The sequence below is a fragment of the Sciurus vulgaris genome (genome assembly GCF_902686455.1).
Source record: "Sciurus vulgaris genome assembly, chromosome: 2".
NCBI lineage: Eukaryota > Metazoa > Chordata > Mammalia > Rodentia > Sciuridae > Sciurus > Sciurus vulgaris.
Genome location: NC_136462.1, coordinates 42,266,309 through 42,291,847, shown reverse-complemented (window position 1 = coordinate 42,291,847; position 25,539 = coordinate 42,266,309). Strand labels below are relative to the sequence as shown.

The window sequence follows — 25,539 nt, the reverse complement described above, 5'->3', positions numbered from 1 at the left end:
TCAAGGCAAACTCTTTTAGCTGTGAGCTTCTGTAAAAACAAAACAAAACAAAAAACACAAGTTACTTGCTTCCAGTGTAACTTGCCTGCAGTGGTGAGACAGATGCAAGGTAAACCCTCCTAATCCAAAAGGAAGAAATAGGCAAGTACAGAGGAATAATCAGACCAAAGCAGGAGTGAAACCCAGCATGGCAGACATTAAATCTAAAAGCTCTAGGAAATCTGGCATCTGGTTAATACTGCAGCAGTAAAACAGCCCCAAAGGCCTTGGGTAGCCCTATTCATAAGGTTTTGCTGGTTCACATGGCTACCTTGATGTGTAGCATGCTATGTCTATAGCTTTCCCAGATGTGTGGTTCATGCTGCTGGTAGCTCTACCCTGTTGGGGTCCCCACTGAGATTCCACTCCACAACTCAAGTGTTTATCACCTCATCGACTTTCTCTGCAGGGGCTTCAGCCCTGAAATAGTCTTCTGCCTGACTTCTCCAGACGTTCTCTTGGAATTTTGGTGGCAGCAACCATGACTCCATACTCTTGCATTTGGTATGCCTGCAGAATTAGCACCATGTATCCACCAGAAAGGTCTACTGCTGGCACAAGCTGTGCCTGAACATGTGAATGCCAAGCAGCCATAGAGCACTTCATGGTGTTTTGGAGAAACCTTGTCCCATTGTTTGAGAACCAACAGACTGAAGAGAGGCAGAAAGTGCCAACAGACTGAAGAAATAGTAGACAGATCCAAGATTATACAAAGTACTATTTATTAAGGATATATGGACAGAAGTGTGTCTTGGGCAGCAGAGACAGGAAGATTCCTGCATCCCAAGTCAAGAAGATGTTGAGCTAGACAAAGACATTCTTTTTCTCCTTTTCTTCCCTGGTCAAGCTGTGAATTTTCCAAATCTTCCCATTCAGTTTCCTATTAGCCTCAGTCTCACTATTAGCCTAACTTAAAGTAGCCAGTAATACTTATATCACAGCCTGGATGTCTTGCTGTTTTGAAATTTTGTTTGCCAAATAAACTAGTTCATCTTCTTAATTTCAGCCTTCCATTAAGTCTTAGGTCCTGTACACAATTTCCAATAGAACCCTATTTCCATCTAAGAGTAGTTATCTTGTCCCTTTTATCTTCTGAAAACACAGCAGAATCACCAGAGATGCCTATTTACAGCATTCTAGGCCTTTTCTAAGCCTGCTCCTGTAAATTCTTACAACCTATGCCTGTTACCAGTTCCAAAGCTATTTCCATATTTTTAGGTATTCATAATAACAACAATCTCATTTCTTGGTACCAATATTCTGTCTTCATTTTGTTTCTAGCAACTGAATATTATAGATTAGGTAATTTTATAAAGAAAAAAGATTTAGCCATATCTCTGGAGGTTCTGGGTTGAGGGACTGCATCTGATGATGGTCTTCTTGCTGGCAAAGAAATGGCACAGGGCATCACATGGTTAGAGACAGAGAGTGAGAGAATGTCTTTCTCTTCTTATAAAGCCACAGTCCTTCATGATGAGGACTTCATCATGATGACTTTAATTTTATTCACCTCCCAGTGACCCTGTCTTCAAACACTATAGTTGAATTAAGTTTCCATCCTCTTAATAATTTACAATGGAGATTAAATATCAACAAATGAACTTTAGGGGACATACTCAAACTATAGCAGTAGACCATAGAACTAGTACTAATTTTTTATTATTTGTTTTGTCTTTTAGGATTTTCTGCATAATGGCCCATGTTATCTATAAACAGCAATAATTTTACTTCTCCCTGTATTATTCAGATACCGTTTTATTTATTTTCATGTATAATTGTTCTTACTAATCTTTTCAGTATTATGTAGGATACAATTGATGAACTAGGGCATTCTTGCCTTGTACTGGGTCTTAGAGAAAAAACTTTCAAGTTCCCCCATATTGATTATGATGCAAGCTGTGGATTTTTCATAAATGGTCTTTATTTTGTTGTAATTTCATTCAAATCTTATTTTGTGGAGCATTGTTATCATGAATGGACTTTGAACTTCATCAAATATTTCATCTATTGAGATGACCGTGTAGTTTTAAATTTTCATTTTCTTTATAAAGTGTATCATTGATTTGTATATGTTCAGTCAACCTTGTATCCTGGAAATAAATCCCACTTATTCACAGTGTATAAACGTTTTGTGGTATGGTATTAGATTTGATTTCTTAGCATTTTGTTGAGGATTTTTTCATTTGCATTCATCAGAGATACTGGCTTTTAGCCCCCACTACCACCTTGTAGTGTCTTTATCTGGCTTTTGTATTAGAATATAAGTCAGGGAGTATTTCCCTGTCTCTTGTGTTTTGAAAAGTTTGAGAAGGATTGTTTTTAATTTTTCTTTTTATGTTTGACAGAATTCATCTTTGTGTTCGTGAGTTCTAGGGCGTTTCATAAGAAGGTTCTTGATTACTATTTAAGTCTATTCAGATTTTCTATTTCTTAGTGATTTAACATAGTTAGATTTTGTATTTATAGGGATTTTCCATGTATTCTGGGTTATCCATTGTTAGGATATAATTGCTTACAGCATGCTCTTATTTCTTGACTTGGTAGTAATGTCTCATTTCTTATTTTAGTAATTTTAATTATCATTTTTTTAGTCTAAATTTAGTCAGCTTCGATAATCTTTTGTTTGGTTTCTGTATCTAAATCAAAAGTGGAGTATTATGAAGTCTCCAATTATTATAGAATGATCCATTTCTCTCTTCAATTCTGACAATGTTTGCTTCATATATTTTGATGATCTGTTATTAAGTGCATGCATGTTTATATTTGTAATATATTCTTGAAGTATTGAAGATGTACTTATATAAATACCTTGCCTTTGTCTTGTAATCTCTTTTGATTAAAAGTCTATTTTATCGATAGTAATATAGCCCCCTCTCTATTTTGGTTACTATTTGGGTGGATTGACCTTTTCCATCCTTCACTTTAACCTATTTGTGTTTTTTTTTGACTTAAAAAGCTAGTCTCTTGACAGCATATTGTTAGAACATTATAAAAAAGCTGTTCCACCAATCTCTACTGATTGGAGAAATTCTTCACTTACATTTAAAGGGATTACTGAAAAGGAAGACTTCCTGTCATTTTTCTGTTTGTTTCTGTATGACATATAACTCTCTCACCCTTGTATTTCCTGCATTACTGTTTTCTTTTGTGTTCAGTTGATTTTTTTGGTACTATGACATTTAAATTCCTTGTTTATTCCCAATTATGTGTATTCTTCAGCTGTTTTCTTTGTGATTACCATAGTGATTACACTTATCATCCTAATTCTCAGATCTAATTGAATTTATACCAATTTTGCTTCAATAATATGCAAAATGTAAAATTCTGTCCTCATTCCTTTCAGTTGTTGGTATTACTAGATTGTATCTTTATATATATATATATATATATGTATATATATCATATGTCCAAGAACATAATTTTTTCTGTTTAGTAACAAACTATTATTTTTAAAGGCATTAATTAGTCTTTTAGATTTTGTAGAAAACAAAATACAGTTTCTAACTTGTAATAATACTAGCTTTTATATTAATAAATGTTTTAAAAAGATGTATTAGTTTCTTAAATCAGGTAATGTTAGACCTTTTGATACTTTTTTTTTAAAACTGCTCTTGGAGCCTCTGTTTTGTACTTTTATATCTTTTTAAAAATTTCTGTTTCAAAGATTTGGATAATGTGTCTTAGCCTCAGGTTCACTCATTCTTCTATTTTGTCTGTTGTGCTGATAAGCCCATCAGAGGAATTTTTTCTGGTGTTGTGATTTTTATATCTAACATTTTCATTCATTTCTTTTTTTTATGAGTTCTGTTTAAATTTTCTATCTGTTCTTTTTCCACTGGAACCTTTAACATTATCAATTATAGTATTTTTAAAAGTTCCTAATAGTTTCAACTTCTCAAGGTGTTATTCTCTTGACTATTATGTATCTGGATGATGAATTTGTTGTCTGTTTCTTATAATTGTTGTTTGAATATTGGGCATTCTGTACAACAAAACAGTAGACAACTGAAGTAAATAAAATTTATGCCCAGAAATATTTATACTTATTTTTCCAGTTAATTAGCATGGGGGGGTGTGAGTATTAATTCTAAATTTTGATCTCAGTTTGGGATTCTTTGTCACTCTAAATATAATCATTGTACTTAAAATAGAATCACATAGAATTCAGAAATTCATAGCCTGCTGCCACTTTGGACCTCGTACCAGAATGATTTTTTTTTTTAAGTATTCTTGTTTTACCCTTAGATTTCAACATGTTCTGCATGCATGAGCCACAGAGGGGTTCTCCTTTGGTGTGCCTCCTCAACAAATAGACTGCTATTGCTTTTTACTTGGAATAAGTCTTAAGATGGAAGCAAGGTAGTTTCCTGATTCTTCTGTTTCAACCTTAGTCTTAAAATGCCCTGTATACTGAGGTTCAAGGCGGTACTTTTGTGGTTCCTATGTTTTCGAAAGGCTTGCACTTGTATCTCTTACTTTAGGGTGCAGGCGAACTTCCTGACCCACCTTCATCCTTCAAGTCTGTCTTGTGTTGGGGGGTGGGGCACAAGGCAATTTCCTGTCCCTCCCCTAGATATCATTGTGGGAACCTAAGTAACAGTTAGCTTTTTGCCTTTCCTCAGTGGTTGATAACTTTTACTGTTGAGAAGAAGGACCAGCACTAATTATTTTTATCCCCTCCACTAGAGGCATCTGATGCCCTTCCCTTCCCTAGCTGTGAATTCCCCGGCCCGCTATGTTTATCACATGCCAGGTAAACAGTCTACATCCCCAACCCTGGGCTGCTTTTTTTTTTTTTTTTAATACTTTTTTAGTTGTAGATGGACAAAATAACTTTATTTTTTTTTATGTGTATATATATATATATAAATAAAATATGTGTGTGTACATATATATATTATGCTATATATATCCATAAATCTATCTATCTATATATATTTTTTATGTGATTCCTGAGGATGGAACCCAGGGCCTCACATGTGCTAGGCAAGCACTCTACCTCTGAGCTACAACCCCAGCCCCTTGGCTGCTTCTTAATAGTTAATTTTCTCTTGCTTTTGTTGATAGTTTTATTAGATGGGTTCATAAAATATCCTCACCTTTCCTTTTTTATTGCCTGTGGTGGTGATGGTATTAGGATTTATTTATGTGCATGAGTATTCAAGTAATCCTATTAAATTTTTTTCCAGTAAATTAATAAATTGAATAAACTTGGGCAGTACTTTTAATTGTTTGGAGTTTTTTAAAATTCATTTTTATTGTAAACAAATGGGATAATCTTGTTTCTCTGTTTGTACAAGAAGTAGAGGCATACCATTTGTGTAATCATACATTTACCTAGGGTAATAGTTTTTGATTCATTCTGTTATTTTTTTTCTCCCCCCTACCCCTCCCACCCCTCTTATCCTTCTACACAGTCCCTCCTTCCTCCATTCTTGCCCCACTCCAACCCCCCATTATGTGTCATCATCTACTTATCAGTGAGATCACTCATCCTTTGGTTTTTTGAGGTTGGCTTATCTCACTTAGCATGATATTCTCCAATTTTATCCATTTGCCTGCAAACGCCATTATTTTATTATTCTTTATAGCTGAATAATCTTCCCTTGTATATATATATATATATATATATATATATATACCACAGTTTCTTTATCCATTCATCAATTGAAGGACATCTAGGTTGGTTCCACAATCTGGTTATTGTGAATTGAGCAGCTTTGAACATTGATGTGGCTGCATCTCTGTACTATGCTGATTTTAAGCCCTTTGCGTACAGGCTGGGAAGTGGGGTAGCGGGGTCAAATGGTGGATCCATTCCAAGTTTTCTAAGGAATCTCCACACTCCTTTCCAGAGTGGCTGCACTAATTTGCAGCCCCACCAGCAATGTATGAATGTACCTTTTTCCCCACATCCTCTTCATCACCTATTGTTGCTTGTATTCTTGATAATCGCCATTCTAATTGGGGTGAGATGGAATCTAGTGTAGTTCTGATTTGCATTTCTCTTATTACTAAAGATGGTGAACATTTTTTCATATGTTTGTTGATTGCTGGTAGATCTTCTTCTGTGAAGTTTCTGTTCATATCCTTAGCCCATTTGTTGATTGAGTTATTTGTATTCTTGGTGTAGAGTTTTTGGAGTTCTTTATATATTCTGGAAATTAGTGCTCTATCTGAAGTATGGGTGGCAAAGATTTTCTCCTACTCTGTAGGCTCTTTCTTCGCATTGCTGATAGTTTCCTTTGCTGAGAGAAAGCTATTTAGTTTGAATCTATCCCAGTTGTTGATTCTTGCTTTTATTTCTTGGGCTATGGGAGTCCTGTTAAGGAAGTCTGATCCTAAGCCAACAAGTTGAAGATTTGGACAAACTTTTTCTTCCATAAGATGCAGGGTCTCTGGTCTGATTTCAAGGTCCTTGATCCGTTGTGAGTTGAGTTTTGTGCAGGGTGAGAGATAGGGGTTAAGTTTCATTCTGTTGCATATGGATTTCCAGTTTTCCCAGTACCATGTATTGAAGAGGCTATCTTTTCTCCATTGCATATTTTTGCACTTTTGTCTAGTATGAGAAAATTGTATTTATTTGGGTTTGTGTCCGTGTCCTCTATTCTGTAGCATTGATCTACTGTCTATTTTGGTGCCAATACCATGCCGTTTTTATTACTATTGCTTTGTTGTATAGTTGAAGTTCTGGTATTGCGATACCCCCTGTTTCATTCTTCCTGCTAAGGATTGCTTTAGCTATTCTGGGTTTCTTATTCTTCTAGATGAATTTCATAATTGCTTGCTCTATTTCTGTAAGGTACATCATTGGAATTCTAATTGGAATTGCATTGAATCTATATAGCACTTTTGGTAGTATGACCATTTTGACAATATTAATTCTGCCTATCCAGGAACATGGAAGATCTTTCCATCTTCTAAGGTCTTCCTCAATTTCTTTCTTCAATATTTTGTCGTTTTCATTGTAGAGATCTTTTACCTCTTTGGTTAGATTGAATCCCAAGTACTTCATTTTTTTTTTTTTTGAGGCTATTGCAAATGGAGTTGTTTTCCTCATTTTCCTTTCAGATGTTCCGTCGCTTGCATATAAAAATGCTTTAGATTTATGTGTGTGGATTTTATAGCCTGCTATTTTGCTGAATTCATTGATGAGGTCTAGAAGTTTTCTGGAGGAGTTTTTTTTGGATCCTCTAAATATAGAATCATGTTATCAGCAAATAGGGACAGTTTAGGTTCCTCTTTTCCCATTCATATCCCTTTAATTTCTTTAGTCTGCCTAATTGCTCTAGCTAGAGTTTTGAGGACAATGTTGAATAGAAGTGGTGAAAGAAGACATCCCTGTCTTGTTCCTGTTTGTAAAGGGAATGGTTTCAGATTTTCTCCATTAAGAATGATGTTGGCCATGGACTTAGCATAAATAGTCTTTACAATGTTCAGGTAAGTTCCTACTATTCCTATTTTTTCTAATGTTTTGAACATGAAGGGGTGTTGTATTTTGTTGAACGCTTTTTCTGCATCAATTGAAATAACCATATGATTCTTATTCTTGTGTCTACTGATATGATGGATCACGTTTATTGATTTACGAATGTTGAGCCATCCTTGCATTCCAGGCATGAACCCCACTTGATCGTGGTGCACGATTTTCTTAATATGTTTTTGGATACAGTTTGGCAATATTTTGTTAAGGATCTTTGCATCTATATTCATCAAGGATATTGGTCTAAAATTTTCTTTCCTTGGTGTGTCTTTTCCTGGTTTGGGTATGAGGGTGATATTAGCTTCAGAGAATGAGTTTGGTAGGGTACCCTCCTTTTCTATTTCCTGGAATACTTTGAGAAGTATTGGAATGAGTTCTTCTTTGAAGGTCTTGTAGAACTCGGCTGAGAATCCATCTGGTCCTGGGCTTTTCTTGGATGGTAGGTTTTTAATGGCTTCTTCTATTTCATTGCTTGATATTGATCTGTTTAAATTATGTCCTCCTGGTTCAGTTTGGGAGGAGCATATGTCTCTAGAAATTTGTCAATGTCTTCAGTACTTTCTATTTTGTTGGAATACAGATTTTTGAAGTAGCTTCTCATCATGTTCTGTATCTCAGTGGAGTCTGTCATGATATTTCCTTCGTCATCATGAATTTTGGTAATTTGAGTTTTCTCTCTTCTTCTCTTTGTGAGTGTGGCTAAGGGCTTGTCTATTTTGTTTACTTTTTCAAAGAACCAACTTTTTGTTTTGTCGATTTTTTGAATTGTTTCTTTTGTTTCAATTTCATTGATTTCAGCTCTGATTTTAATTATTTCCTGTCTTCTACTACTTTTGCTGTTATTCTGTTATTCTTTTTCTAGGACTTTGAGCTGTAATATTAGGTCATTTAGTTGTTGACTTTTTATTCTTTTCTGGAATGCGCTCCATGCAATGAATTTCCCTCTTAGTACCGCTTTCATAGTGTCCCAGAGATTTTGATATGTTGTATCATCATTCTCATTGACCTCTATAAATTTTTTAATCTCTTCCCTGATGTTTTCTGTTATCCATGTTTCATTCAATAGCATATTATTTAGTCTCCAGGTGTTGGAGTAATTTCTGTTTTTTATTTTGTCATTGATTTCTACTCTCAGTCCATTATGATCTGATAGATCACATGCCAGTATCTCTGTTTTTTTGCATTTCCTAAGGGCTGCTTTGTGGCATAACATATGGTCTATTTTCAAGAAGGTTCCATGTGCTGCTGAGAAGAAAGTGAATCTGCTTGTTGATGGATGGAATATTCTATATATGTCTATGAAGTCTAGGATATTGATTGTGTTATTCCATGGTTTTTTTGGTTGGTTTTCATTTGGAAGATCTATCTAGTGGTGACAGTGGTGCATTAAAGTCACCAAGAATTATTGTGTTATGGTCTATGTGATTCCTGAAATTGAGAAAGATTTGTTTGATGTAAAGGGATGCACCATTGTTTGGGGCATGAATATTTACCATCGTTATGTCTTCCTGATTTATGGTTCCCTTAAGCAGTATGAAATGTCCTTCTTTATCCCTTCTGACTAACTTTGGCTTGAAGTCCACATTATCTGATATAAGAATGGAAACCCCGGCTTTTTTACTGAGTCCATGTGCATGGTAGGTTTTTTCCCATCCTTTCACCTTTAGTCTGTGGATGTCTTTTTCTATGAGATGGGTCTCTTGCAGGCAGCATATTGTTGGGTCTTTCTTTTTAATCCATTCTGCCAGTCTATGTCTTTTGATTGATGAGTTTAGGCCATTAACATTTAGGGTTATTATTGAGATATGATTTGTATTCCCAGTCATTTGGGCTTATTTTTGGTTTTTAAGTCGGCTTGGTTTCTCCTTTGAGTGTTTTTCTCTAAGGTAGTTCCTCCCTTTGCTGACCTCCATTGTTGTTTTTCATTTCCTTCTCATGGAATATTTTGTTGAGAACCTTCTGTAGTACAGGCTTTGTATTTGCAAATTCTTTTAACTTTTGTTTATCATGGAAGGATTTTATTTCATCTTCAAATCTGAAGGTTAGTTTTGCTAGATATAGGATTCTTGGTTGGCCACCATGTTCTTTCAGAGCTTGAAATATGTTGTTTCGGGCCCTTCTAGCTTTTAGAGTCTGGGTTGAGAAATCTGCTGCTATCTATTGGTTTCCCCCTATATGTAATCTGATGCTTTTCTCTCATGGCCTTCAAAATCCTATCTTTATTTTGAATATTAGGCATTTTCATTATACTGTGCCTTGGTGTGGATCTGTTGTGATTCTGTGCATTTGGTGTTCTGTAAGCCTCTTGTATTTGATTTTCCATTTCATTGTTCAGGTTTGGGAAATTTTCTGATATTATTTCATTGAATAGGTTGTTGATTCCTTTGGTTTGTATCTCTGTGCCTTCCTCAGTCCCAAAAATTCTTAAATTTGGTCTTTTCATCATGTCCCATAGTTCTTGGAGATTCTGTTCATGATTTCTTACCATCTTCTCTGTTTGGGCGACTTTATTTTCAAGATTAAATATTTTGTCCTCATTGTCTGAGGTTCTGTCTTCCAAGTGGTCTAGTCTTTTGGTGATGCTTTCCATTGAATTTTTATTTGGTTTATTGTCTCCTTCATTTCAAGGATTTCCGTTTGTTTTTTTTTTTTTTTTGAGAATATCTATCTCTTTGTTGAAATGCTCTTGCTTCCTGCAGGTGCTCTTTCAGCTTATTGGTATTATCATTCATTGCCTGCATTTGCTCTCTTATCTCATCCTTTGATTCATGAATCATCTTAGTCATGTATAATCTGAAGTCCTTTTCTCACATTTCTTCTAACATACTGTCATTGGATTCTATTCATATAGAACCTAGATTTGTTTGGATCATTTTCTTCCCTTGTTTTTTCATGTTGTTCATGTATCTTCCCCTCTAGCATTGCAGTTCTGGGATATTGCAGTTTTCCCCCTATAGGCTTATAGTGGCCCTAAAGGTTTCCAAAACCTTTTCTTTAAGGGGAGATCAATATTAGCAGTGCCCAATTCAGACACTATGCAATCCTAGAACAAATAGCCTAGACCAATAGGATAATAACGAAATTGTCATAATAAACAGAATGAGTTCAAATATTATCTTCAGTAAAACAAACAGATTTGTAATAAGGTCTGCAGTTTTTAATGGAGGACAAAGAGGATGCAGAGGGATGTAGAATATAACTGTTAAAGGGATAAGAAAAGAATATACAGAAGTTCTAGAAAATAGAAAGGGTGAGAGTGTAATCAAAGGAAATCGGATGTTAGCATGCCAAAAATGGAGAAAGAGACTCTGAGGGAACAGGTAAACAAAAGGAAAAGAGAGCAAGAAATGTAAAGAAATAAAAACAAAATTTTTCAATAAGGAGAAAAAAGAAAATCTACAGTATAACATTTAGATAGTAATGAAACCTCCCAGTGTTCTGTAGCCTGATTCATGAGAGGTACCTGATAATGAGCATCAACCCTCTAGCAGGCGTCTCAGGATGGGATTTGCCCTACCTAAAGATCGGAGCTGCAGCTTCTAGGATTATCCAAGATGGCCGCTCTGTTGACAAAAGGGGAGCTGCAGCTCAGGGTGTGGACGTGGTCAGATGGAGGTCCTGGAGGTGGGGTGCGGTTGGTCAGGCAGGGGTCCTAGAGGTCGTATGTGTTTGTTGTGGTTGCAGGATCCTGGAGGCCGGGTGCAATCAGTCGGTCTGGGGTCCCAGTGATAGGACGTAGTCAGTTGGTCTGGGGGTGCTGTCGGCAGGGAGCAGTCAGTCGATGTGAGGGCCCCAGAGGCAGGGAGTGATCGGTCAGTCTGAGGGATACTGGAGACAGGGCTTAGTTAGTCTGGCCAGGGGTCCTATGAGGCCTGGCTGTTGTCTCAAAATGGCGGCAGCCACTTGTTTGATTACAAACCTGCAGGTACTGTAACAGTGAACTTCCAGGCAACAGCAGGCAGCTGGTGCTCCACTGATGGTTGGTGATCAATTTGCTGACTATTGTCGGATGATTGGAAGGTGAACCTTGTGTGTTGGGTGATGGATAGGTCTAAGGCAGGCGATGGACAGGCGAGAGGCAGGCAAATGGCGGATGAAAGACGCCTGATAGTGAGCAATCTGCACTCAAAAAAAGGCGTCCATATGCTGGCAGACTGCAGGTCATCACAGCAGACAAATGGGGTAAACAGGAGGGGATCAATAAGCAGCAAAAACTGCCTCACCAAGAAACAGTTATCCTCTGCTTGAAACCGGAGTTTTGGAATGAGAAGGAACCGCAGCCTCCCTCTAGTCTGCCATCTTGGATCTCCCAATCTTTATGGTTTCTTTCTCCCTATATCAGTATAGTTTGAAGTTTTAAATGTGAGCTATATCCTTTAGATAATGTATAACTATAGTATTTGTATTTTTTCAAAGTTTTTTTTTCTAATTAAATCTGATTTGAATCTAAATAAGAGAGATTGTTACTTTTTTTTTCCCCAGTAGAAGGTGAAAGTGTTTTATCAACCTTTGAATATTTAGAATGCAGCTGTGTCTACAATTCTAGAAGTAGTCTCTTAACTGACTCAATAAAGACTATACATAGATTCTATATCTACAACATTAAGAAAGTGAAATTGTTCTGATTTCAAGTAAATATGTATGTACTTCAATCAGTAGATCTTTGCTATAACAATTTCTTTTTGCCATCTGTGACTAAATCATTTCTAGATAATTGATAGTAGAATCAGAATTGCTAAATAAACATCTATTACTATTGTTCGGACCAGGAACTATTTTTCTACAAAAATAGAACGCATCTCACATCTTCTTTCTTTACAGGCTTCTATTTAGACACAGGAATTAAATTCTTTCTCCCCTCTCATTTTTAATGGTGGGATCTTGCTATGTTGCCTCGGCTAGCTTTAAACTTGTGAGCTCAAAAGACTCACATCTTAGCCTCTTGAGTTGTTGGGATTACAGCGTGTGCCATTGTGCCCAGCTAGTTTTGGTTATTTGGAGCCAGAATTTGCTCAAGTAATTTCTTTGGTGATGTGTTATATCCTTATACTGAGATATTTGCCAAAGTAAATCCTAAATTGATTTTTATATTACAAATTTATTTTTTTTCTGGAATTATTATTTGGAAGTTATGTGTTCTCTTATTGTTTTTTTTTTTTATTACTGTAGACCTAAGAATATATTTTTACCTAATCTAACTTTTAGAAAAACTTAGGAATTGAAATTGTTTTGTGAAGTGACTTGTCAGAGAGTGATTTGGTGTACTCCGAGGTGCTGTTCTTAAGGTACAAGGATTATAGCCAGGCATGGAGGGAGGTGAACCACTCTAATCGTAGCAACCATGGAGGCTGAGGCAGGAGGATTGTGAGTGAGTTCAAGGCCAGTGTTGGCAACTTAGAAAGACCCTGTCTCAAAATAAAATGGGCTGGAATGTAGGTCAGTGGTAGAGCAACCCTAGGTTTATTCCCCAGTACTGAAAAAAAAGAAGAAAAGGTACAGGTATTTAAAACTGCAGTTAACTAAAGCTATGATAGCTTCATATTTGTCCTAAGGTTTGTCCATGGTTTCTCTAGAAGAGTACATCTAGTAAGCTCCAGTTATCTCTTTACAGTGACCTTTTCCCCCCTACTCAGTCTTTTAGCTTCTACTTCTGTTTTCCTATTACAACAAAATTTTCATTTTTTATTGTGTTTTTCTTACAGAGGGAACAAGTTTAATTTCTCTAGAGGCAAATAAAGAATAAATTAACATATTTCCATTTTCTTATATATGTCTTGAAATCTACATGACATGAAATATTTGTATCTTTATTTGGTACTAAACTATGGACAGGGGCACTTTCAAAATAATTTTGATTATAGCATTTATTTTTGGGAATTCATGACATAAGGTCTTGGGAAATGTATCTCCAAAGAACTACATGAAAAGTGTACACTGCCATTAGATTTTTTAGATGGCTATTACTAAGATCTTTTCTAAAGTTAAACTTGAGAAGTAGGAGAATATAGTAGGAATTTCTCATTAATAGAGTATTATGAATATATAATTACAGTTCAGATTGCACTGATGGTACTTTCTGGTTTGCTCAAGGCAATATGGAAACATGTTTTATTAATTTTGTGCCAGTGGGAGCAGGCACTGGGAAAATTTGACTGCTAATTGTGAATCCCTAGACTGTGACCTTAGGAATGTCTCCTTGATAGGCAGTGTGAGACTGTCCTTTTAATAATCAGCTGGTTTGCTAGTTAATATTTTAAGCCTTAACTGATACAAATTATGAGCATTTATAACTTAATTTTATGCATCAATTTCAAGTTATTAATCAAGTGTAACTATTGTTTTAAATGGCTATAAGTGATTTATTTATTGTGAGCTGTTCGTGTATGAACCTGTTATAGAATAGAAGACTTCTTGTCAATGTGATGGGTAGACAATTTATTTTAAATTTCATGTACTCCATCAGATAAAGATAATGTTATTTCTGAACTACTCCTAAAATTCCTAAAACATTAGTTGACAGATGTCAACTAAATAAGAAATTTAAAAATTGGTTTTAAATGTTTATAATTCCATCAGAATGATTTTATACAAATTTTTGCTTGGAATCTTTTTAAGTGTTCATATCAGATTTAAAATTTTTTTTAAGTTGTAGATGCACACAATACATTTATTTATTTATTTATTTATTTATTTATTTATTTTTACATGGTGCTAAGGATCAAACCCAGTACCTCACTCATGCCATGAGTGAGCTTTACCACTGAGCCTCAACCCCAGTCTCTCATATCAGATTTTAATAAATGTTTATGTCACTCAAATACTTAAATAGTAAAACAAAATTAAAAATTTGAAAGTATTTAAAATACAAATAAATTTGTGTATCATATGAAAGGTTTAAGGCTGTCTTTCATTCTATTCCTGAAGATATTACATGCTAAAATATTTAAGTAATTTTGCATATTTTGAGAGTATGGTTTTATTAAATACACTGCTAATTTTTATTTGATATCCTTAGATGTTTAACATAATCATAACTTAGGTAAAGTTGAAAAGTGAGAATAACTTTACTATTAAGGCATTTTAGAATGCCTTTCTCAGTTTTATAGTAATATCTATTATTCCATGAGTTTGTTTAGTCTGTATTCATACTAAATACGATACTTGTATATTCTTCACTATTCTTTATTTATGAAATTTATTTTTTTACTTTATTATTATTATTATTATTATTTGGTGCTGGAGATCAAACCCAGAGTCTTTCATGTGCTGAGTACACACTGTACCATTGATCTGTGCACCAGCTTTTATGAATTTAAATGAAGTTATTCGCTACCTAAATTTAGTAAAATGAAATTTTAGTCTTCTAATCATGCAGAACTTATTTGTGTATTTCTTTGTGGTAGTGTGTTGTAGCATAATGCACTTTTTCATTTGTTTTCTTGTTGACATAACTGATGTAAGTTCTGTGCTATCAAGCATAACTTTAAAAATAGATTTAAACTGTGATAATTTAGTGTCATGAGTCATCAAGTGATAAGGTTATTTAGCTATTTTTATGTAACCATAATAATGATTAGTGAAATAGTGAAAGAAATTGTGGTGGTTAGGATAGTGTTGAATTAACTCAGTTAACTAAAACCTGATGGTTATTACAAGCAAAATTCTTATTTGATGTCTGTTAACACCTGTTAATTTGGCATTCTTGTGGGCTGTAGAAAACTGACTAAACAATTCTGTTACTATTATTATTGATAAAGCAATGAAAAGTGTTAACTGTTAAGGGAATAGAATGTATTTTCCACAAAAATAGAAGATTCACAATCTTAGTAACTATTCATGATAGTTTCCATGATCATTCTTTTGGTCCTAAAAATAAATAAATTGGAACCCTCTGTCCTTCTTAAGCCAGACCTCACTATTTAACCAATAAATCTTTCAAGACTCTATGATTAATCAAGTCTCTGTGATTAATATCCTTCAATAGCTCATCATGATGATGATGAGCTTTATGTTCTGACCCCATCTCCTTCATAATCCTATATTCTGCATCTCTCATAAGGTGTTTACAGCCACATAGTATTTCACACATGCTGTGTTATTTCTTAGGAGGCTCTTTGTTTTTATTGACACAATCTTCCCTCCCAGTAATTTCCTTCTCTTTTTTCTTCTCTTCCCAAGTATTGTTTATATGTCCTTTATCTCCTTTTCGGTCTGGGTAGTGGTTCCTTATTATTTCTTGAAACTAAAAAAATTATTCTAGTATATTATGTGTGAGGTGGAGTATTTTGAAATCTCTGGGCAAACGTGAATGAAGTCTTCTTAATTTTCCATTGTTCTTCCACTTAGAAAGTCCCAATTTAACAAACTTGATAATATTTTTGTATTTTTACATAACTTCAATTTTTACATTTAATTCCTTACTCTATCTGGAATTTACTTGTATTGAGATATAAAAGAACCTGTACTCTATTTTCTTCAACATGTTAAACTGGTTGGCCCAGAAAAATTATTTAGTAATCCTTTCTTTCTTCATTGATGTGTTATTATTTTGCCACATATGAAAATTTAAATATACTGTTTTATTCTTTTCTGCTCTTTGTTTTCCATTAATATATTTGTTTTTAAATGTCACATTATTATTAATTTAATGTTATATGTAATATTAAATGGTGTATTTATTTTCTATTTCTGTATATCACATTACTGTAAACTTAGCAGCTCAAAATGACATCCATTTAATATCTTATTTGGTATCAGTTTCTATGGGTCAGGAATCTTGGCATAGGTAATCTGTTTCCTCTACTCAATTTGCAGATGACTGCAACCAACATGTTGGCAGGTCTTATGGTCCTGTCACAGCTTCAAGATCATTTATGTTGTTGTCAGAATTCCTTTCAGATGTAGATCTCTTGGTGGCTTTCATCTTCTTAAAGACTAGCAGGAGAAAATCTGTTGAATTCCCTTCCTTTTTAAGTGCTCCTACCTGTTTAATCCAGGCTTGCTATGTATGTGTGGTAGCTTTCTGTTGCTTTGACAAAATACTTGAAATAATCAAGTTACATGAAATAAAGATTTTACATCCACAAGACTGAGATCCTAATCACAATAAGATATATTCAATGCTTGTATAAATATTTCAAAATAGTTCTACAGTCATGTGTAATTAAAAAAAAGAGGCATCAGGGCAGATTTGGCTAACATTTGCCAACTCCTGATTTATTTCATTGTGTTTCTACTATTACCTAGCTTTCTACAATATCTTCCTAAATAGGATTTCTTAGAGTATTATTGTTTTCTATTATTTCTGTAATAGTATAGAAACAGTATGTTATTTCTGGAAAATATGGTGGGCTAAAGATTTGTTTCTATATCTTCTATTTTGTTCCATTGGTCTTGTCTATTCCTGATAATGAGTACCTTCTGGTTACAAATTTAGGATAAGTTCTAATATCTTGTAGGAAAAGTGAAACTACCTTGTTCTTTATAAGAATTTATCTTTGGCCTTTGCCCTGTCATGTAAATTTTAGGGCTAATTTGTCAAATTTTATAATTGTACTAAATCTGTATAGTAAATTGGAGAGATTTGTCATCTAGGATATCAAGATGCACTTTTGTTAATTAAACTTAAATGAATTCATTGTTAGAAAGTTTCTTTAATGTTTCACAATAAAATATTTGTAATTTTTTTCACAAAGCATTCATTTTTTAGAATACTCTCAGGTACTTCATTTTTATGCTATTTTAATTGTTATCTTTTTAAAGATTTTTTCTGTTGTGATGAAAGTATAATAGATTTTTATACATTTGCTTTTGTATCTAGAAAACTAGCTACAGTGTTATAATGATTAGATTTAGATTTATTTATATAATCAAAAATTTCTATGAAAAATGATATCCAAAGTTTTTCTCACTTTCTAATATTTGTAATTTCTAATATTTGAAACTACCAGAATAAGTTGAGTAGAAATGACAAGAGTGGTCATTTATCATTTGTTCCTGATTTTAAAGTTTCTTGTTTCCTGTGTTTGGTCCATCTGCCTTTCTGTCTGTTTCTGTCTGTCTGTCTGTTTGTCTCTCTCTCTCTCTACTGGTTATCAAGTTGAGATTTTTCTTCTCAATTTTCTATTTTTAATAATATTTAATTAATTCTTCTATCCTATGCTCACTGCCCAACCATAAAGCCACTTTTGCATTTTTAATTATATATTATAGCACTATCCCACTTCCTGGTACCAAACTCTGTATTACTTTTCTGTTGACTTAATTGGTTGTCTTAGGGTTTATAGTCTTTGTCTTTTCTTTAACTTATTACATTCTACCTTCAAGTGATATTAAATCACTTCACATGTAAGAACTTCAATATGATTTGTCCCGTCCCAGCCTTTATGCTGTTGTTTTCATACATTTTACTACATATGATATACCCCCCCAATATGTAGTTATTAGGATTGGTATAAAGGACTATATTTCACATAATGTTTATTCTAAATCATGTAACTGTGTAGAAGAGTATAGTACTACTATTCCTATTTTTCGAAGTGTATAATTGATAGCATCTATATAATGTGCTTCTAACCCATTTTCCCCAAACATCCTGGAGCTTTTATTGCATGTGTTTGTATAGCACAGTAATTTTCAGAAGGGCTATGCTATATTACAACAAAACAGACTGTAATTTATCAGAGGGACTTAATTATTTTAGTATATATTAGCATATATACAATTGATATATCCTATGCTTGTATAATTTTATCAAAATGGATTTTTACTGTCATGTAAAACAAGAATTTAGTCAAAAAGACCAAAACCCAAGTCATCATCAGACTCCCTGGATTCTTCTTTCTTCAATTCCACTTGCTTCTCCTCAGCTGGGGCAGCTACTGTGGAGGGAGCAGGACCTCCTGCTGGTGCTGCACCAGCTGCTGGAGCAGGCCCACCAGCCCTACGTTGCAATGTCCCAATGTTGACATTGGCCAGAGCCTTTGCAAACAAACCAGGCCAAAACGTTCAACATTTACACCAGCTGCTTTAGTGAGGGCATTGATTTTATCCTCTGTCATGGTCACCTTATCATCGTGCAGGATGAGGGCAGAGTAGATGCAGGCCAGCTCGGAAACAGAGGCCATGGTGCTGACTGCTGGGCGCCAGGCTAGTCGCCAGATGAAGGGAGGGCATCACCCAATGCGGCCTTAGCTTCGCGGAAGGACCCAGCACCTTGGCAGCCGCTGAGGAAAGCGTTACTTGTATTCTTGATAATTGCCCTTCTGGTTGGAGTGAAGTGAAATCTTAGTGTAGTTTTAATTGACATTTCTCAATTGCTAGAGATGTTGAACGTATTTTGTATGTTTGTTGACTGTTCATATATATATTTTTTTGAAAGTTATTTCGGTTCTTTTGCATCAATTGGGTTATTATTATTATTATTATTTTTTAATGTTAGGCTTTTTGAGTTCTTTGTATATACTGGAAATTAACATCTTATCTGAGGTGCAGGTGGCAAAGATTTTCTCCCAATCTTTCTGTTTACACTCTTGATTGTTTTCTTTGCTTTGAAGAAGCTTTTTAGTTTGATACCATCCCATTTATTGAGTTTTGATTTTACTTATTTTTCTTTAGGAGTTTTGTTAATGAAATTGATTCCTAAGCCAACATGTTGGAGTGTGGGGCCTACATAATTTTGATAACTACAATTTCTTTTTTTTTTTTTTTTCAATTTCTTATTTTTGATTTTTCTCAAAATGCTTCATTTCATCATTTATCATGTTTACTGTTTAAGTGGTTTTTTTTCCTTATCATGCAGAAGAAATATTTAAAAACCACATTGAAGAAATGTATACCATAACTAGATATTAAATATTTTAGTTTTTTGCATTTATTTTTTATTGAGTACATTTTTGTTATGTCTTTGTACTTGTTCAGCCTAATGTATCATTTAAAAGTTTTTTCAATAGCAAATATTCTTTATATTTCTAGATAGGTGCTTAAAGTAGCATTTTTGGAAAAACTGAATCTCAGCTAGTTCAGGAAATTTGTTCAGATTTCTATCAAAAAAAATTGAAGACAACCTATACTACCTAGAAAATCTTACTTCTTATTAGAACATATTTAATCAGGTTCATTCCATTATATTTATTTATTTATTTATTTTCTTTTTATTTTTACAGACTGCATTTTGGTTCATTGTATACAAATGGAGTACAACTTTTCGTTTCTGTGGTTGTACATGATGTAGATTCACACCATTGGTGTAATCATATGTGTATGTACATAGGGTAATGATGTCTGTCTCATTCTGCCATCTTTCCTTCCTGCCACCTTCTCCTCTCCCCTCATTTCCTTCTACACAATCCAAAGTTCCTCCATTCTTTCCTTACTACCCGTGAGGACCACCCCCCCCACCCTGTTATGTATCAGCATCCACTTATCAGAGAAAACATTTGGCATTTGGTTTTTGGGGACTGGCTTCTTTCACTTACCATGATATTCTCTAGCTCTATCCATTTACCTGCAAATGCCATAATTTTACTCTTCTTTATGGCAGAATAATATACCACTGTGTGTATATGCCAGTTTCTTTATCTGTTCATCACTTGATGGGCATCTAGGTTGGTTCACAATCTAGCTATTGTAAATTGAGCTGCTATAAACATTGATGTGGCTGCATCACTGTAGTATGCTGATTTTATGTTCTCTGAGTATAAACTGAAGAGTGAGATAACTGGGTCAAATTGTGGGTCCATTCCAAGTTTTCTGAGGAATCTCTATACTGCTTTCCAGAGTGGCTGCATCAATTTGCAACTCCAGCAGCAACGTGTGAGTGTACCTTTTTCTCCACATCCTCACCAACCCCTGTTATTGCTTGTATTCTTGATAATAGCCATTCTAATTGGAGTAAGATGAAATCTTAGGGTGGTTTTGATTTGCATTTCTCTGATTACTATTGATGTTGAACACTTTTTCATATATTTGTTGATCACTTGTATATCTTTCTGTGAAGTGTCTGTTCATTTCCTTAGCCCATTATTGATTGGGTTCTTTGTATTTTTGGTGCAAAGTTTTATTTCTTTTAAGAAAAATCAGAAAATCTGTATTGTTGTCATTATGGTCTTGCACTTTAATCATTTTCATGGGGAATATAGAAAAACTCTTATTTTTATAGTTTATTAGAATAAAGTTTAGATAAAATAGTTTTTATTAACAGATTGTACAAGAAATTTATTATATTGCAAATCTTTAACTTTTGTGCCTAAGCTTCTTGTAGAAATACAACAATAAGGAGGCAATCCAAGATGGTGGACTAGAGGGTGACTGCGTCTCCAGTCGCTCCAAAACCCAGGATTCAAGAAGGGGAGGTATTGAGAGACTCGGACTAAAATAGAGCAATGGGGTGAGTCTCCCCCACCCGGTGAAGCTCAGCCTGGGCGGCAGGCCCAGATTCGGGTGGCTTATTAGAGTAGGACAGGGCAGCTAGAGTCTTCTCCAGGCAGCCCTGCGCACTCCACTGGTGGGCTCCTCCCACTCGGCCAGCTTCACAGAGCAGGCCCCCCAGTGAGAGCCTTTCCGCACAGAGCCAGCTCCAAGCCCTGGAACAAGTAGCGGGCTAGGGGCAGCTTTCTTCGGAAGCACTGCATTATCAAGTTCCTCTAAGACTTGAGGCTACTGAAGGCTGGAAGGTGATACACTGGAAATCTATAGGGACACTATAAGCCAATAGAGGAAATCGGCAATATCACAGAGTCCCACTGACATCTGACCAATATGAGAAAAAAAGGGAAGAAAATGTCCCAAACAAACCTAGATACTATATCAATAAAACCCAATGACAGCACAGCAGAAGAAATGTCAGAAAGGGAGTTCAGAATGTACATAATTAAAATAATCAGGGAAGCAAACGAGGAGATGAAAGAGCAAATGCAGGCATTGAAGGAGGAGATGAAAGAGCAAATGCAGGCATTAAATGATCACACCAATCAACAGTTAAAAAAACAAATACGGGAAGCAAGAGATCATTTCAATAAAGAGTTAGAGATACTGAAAAAAAAACCAAACAGAAATCTTTGAAATGAAGGAAACAATAAACCAAGTTAAAAACTCCATAGAAAGCATAACCAATAGGATAGAACACCTGGAAGACAGAACCTCAGATATTGAAGACAAAATATTTAATCTTGAAAACAAAGTTGACCAAACAGAAAAGATGGTAAGAAATCATGAACAGAATCTACAAGAATTATGGGATATCATGAAAAGGCCAAATTTAAGAATTATTGGGATTGAGGAAGGCTTAGAGAAACAAACCAAAGGAATGAGCAATCTATTCAATGAAATAATATCAGAAAATTTCCCAGATCTGAAGAATGAAATGGAAAACCAAGTACAAGAGGCATATAGGACTCCAAATATACAAAATTACAACAGACCCACACCAAGGCACATTATTATGAAAATACCTAACATACAAAATAAAGACAGAATTTTAAAGGCTGCGAGAGAAAAGAATCAAATTACATTCAGGGGGAAACCAATAATAATATCAGCAGAATTTTCAATCCAGACCCTAAAAGCTAGAAGGCCTGGAACAACATTTACCAAGCCCTGAAAGAAAACGGATGCCAATCAAGAATCTTATACCCAGCAAAACTTACTTTCAGATTTGACGATGAAATAAGATCCTTCCATGATAAACAAAAGCTAAAGGAATTTACAAAAAGAAAGCTGACCTTACAGAACATTCTCAGCAAAGTATTCCATGAGGAAGAGATGAAAATCAACGATTTTCCACCAGAAAACTCTTAGAACTCATAAGTGAATTCAGTAAAGTAGCAGGTTACAAGATCAATGCTCATAAATCCAATGCATTTTTATACATAAGTGATGAATCTTCAGAAAGAGAAATTAGGAAAACTATCCCATTCACAATAGCATCAAAAAAAATAAAATACTTGGGAATCAATCTCACAAAAGACGTGAAAGACCTCTACAATAAGAACTACAGAACACTAAAGAAAGTAATTAAAGAAAACCTTAGAAGATAGAAAGATCTCCCATGTTCTTGGATAGGCAGAATTAATATTGTCAAAATGGCTATACTACCTAAAGTGCTATACCGATTCAATGCAATTCCAATTAAAATCCCAATGATGTACCTTACAGAAATAGAGCAAGCAATCATGAAATTCATCTGGAAGAATAAAAAACCCAGAATAGGTAAAGCAATCCTCAGTAGAAAGAGCGAAGCAGGGGGTATCGCAATACCAGATCTTCAACTCTTATTACAAAGCCATAGTAACAAAAATGGCATGGTATTGGTACCAAAAGAGACAGGTAGATCAATGGTACAGAATAGAGGACACAGACAGAAACCCAAATAAATACAATTTTCTCATACTACACAAAGGTGCCAAAAATATGCAATGGAGAAAAGATAGCCTCTTCAACAAATGGTGCTGGGAAAACTGGAAAACCATATGCAACAGAATGAAATTAATCCCCTATCTCTCACCCTGCACAAAACTCAACTCAAAATGGATCAAGGACCTCAGAATCAGACCAGAGACCCTGCATCTTATAGAAGAAAAAAGTAGGTCCAAATCTTCAACTTGTTGGCTTAGGATCAGACTTCCTTAACAGGACTCCCAAAACCCAAGAAATAAAAGCAAGGATCAACCACTGGGATAGATTCAAGCTAAAAAGCTTTCTCTCAGCAAAGGAAACTATCAGCAATGTGAAGAGAGAGCCTACAGAGTGGGAGAGTATCTTTGCCTCTCATACTTCAGATAGAGCACTAATTTCCAGAATCTATAAAGAACTCAAAAAACTCTACACCAAGAATACAAATAACTGAATCAACAAATGGGCTAAGGAAATGAACAGACACTTCACAGAAGAAGATGTACAAGCAATCAACAGATATATGAAAAAGTGTTCAACATCTCTAGTAATAAGAGAAATGCAAATCAGAACTACCCTAAGATTCCATCTCACCCCAATTAGAATGGCAATTATCAAGAACATAAGCAACAATAGGTTTTGGTGAGGATGTGGGGAAAAAGGTACACTCATACATTGCTGGTGGGGTTGCAAATTAGTGCAGCCACTCTGGAAAGCAGTGTGGAGATTCCTTAGAAAATTTGTAATGGAACCACCATTTGACCCAGCTATCCCACTCCTTGGCCTATACCCAAACGACTTAAAATCAGCATACTACAGAGATGAGCCACATTGATGTTCATTGCTGCTGAATTCACCATAGTCAGATTGTGGAACCAACCTAGATGCCCTTCAGTTGATGAATGGATAAAGAAACTGTGGTATATATATGTATATATATATATATATATATATATATATATATATACACACACACACAATGGAATATTACTCTGCCATGAAGAATGATAAAATTATGGCATTTGCAGGCAACTGGATGAAATTGGAGGATATCATGCTAAGTGAGATAAGCCAACCTCAAAAATCTAAAGGACGAAGGATCTCACTGATAAGTGGATGAGGACATATAATGGGGTTGGGAGGGGTTAGTGTTAGGGTTAGGGTTAGGGTTAGGGTTAGGGATAAGGAGGGTGGTAAGAATGGAGGAAGGAAGGACTGTATAGAGGGACAAGAGGGTGGGAGGGGTGGGGGGAAGGGAAAAAATAACAGAATAAATCAGACAACATTACCCTATGTAAATTTATGATTACACAAATGGTATGCCTTGACTCCATGTACAAATAGAGAAACAACATTTTGTTTACAATAAAAAAAAAGAAAAGAAATACAATTGGAGAAATTGTCAGACATTTCTCTTAATTGTGCTGCAATTTGCACATCTACACATGCTTACATTAAATGCTTTAAAAAATAGGAAAACTCACCCTGAAACAATATAGGCTTGAAAATTTGTGTTTCTTTATTTTACTTTTATTTATTTTATTTTTACAGACTGTATTTTGAATCATTGTACATATTTTGAATTGGGGTACAACTTTTCATTTCTATGGTTGTACAATGTAGATTCACACCATTTGTGTAATCATAATGTACATAGGGTAATGTTTTATAATTTACATATGTTAAAATATCTACTTTAATTATATATTTCTATGAGTTTTGACAACTGGATAGAGTTTATAATCACCACCACAATCATTATGTAGACTCTTTCCATTATCTACTACCATTATCATTATGCTTATTCCTAGAAATAAATTGCAGTTTTTAAGGTAGGAAATCGGTACTTATATGCAAAAGTTTCTTTGAGAGAATATGGTAGTATTATACTTTTTTTTGGGGATCAAAGTCTTTACCTATTGACTAATAATATGTGGCTTACTTAACTATAGAGATAACATGTTTATTTTACTTTATTTTTGATGCTGCCCACTTAAATTTACATATTTGTTTTACTGAAGGCCTGAGGACATTAGAAAAATCAAAGAATATTGAAAAATAGATAGTTTAAGAAAAAGACTACAGTGTGAGTGTGTGTGTGTGTATCCTGTAATTTACATTATACTTGGTTTTAATTATGAAAATATTACTATATTAACATTTTTTGTTGACTGTGACAGCAAAATGTCTTTAGTATCTGTTTTTGTTGGTATTTGAATTAGAAATCAACTCACACATCAACATGAACATTTGTGCTTAAAGTTCTAGTCTGGCTATAGTCTGGTGAGTTTTCAGTCTTTTTTAATGCAATCATGGGGAAAATATGTTTCTGCTCGAAGCAGTTGTCAAACAAGCTTCTTTCATCAGCAGTCAGACACAGGGCAGCTGAATGAGGCTGTTTAGTCTAGAGTAAATGCTCAAGAGATTGCAAGGTCACTGAGGAAATGTAATTATGCAGTTGAATCCATAATAGTTTTTTTTTTTTTTAAGTTAGGACTTTAAGAGTATTAAATCATAATAGTGATTTAAAACTGTACATATTTATATATATAATGAGATGCATTCCTAAATTAATTTCAGAAAGAAAAGCAGTATAAATAAAATAAATTATTACAGTGAAATACAGT

At 34.6% G+C, this 25,539-nt stretch overlaps 1 protein-coding gene and 1 pseudogene across 2 annotated transcripts in view; one reads left to right on the top strand and one right to left on the bottom strand.

The window, feature by feature from the left end:
• The window catches only part of MNAT1 (MNAT1 component of CDK activating kinase), a 240,167-nt gene that overhangs the window by 139,984 nt on the left and 74,644 nt on the right, over positions 1 to 25,539 (top strand). The window lies entirely within an intron of this gene.
• On the bottom strand, positions 17,386 to 19,202 carry LOC306653504 (large ribosomal subunit protein P1-like; annotated as a pseudogene). Its single transcript has one exon. The product of its transcript is annotated as a large ribosomal subunit protein P1-like (transcript).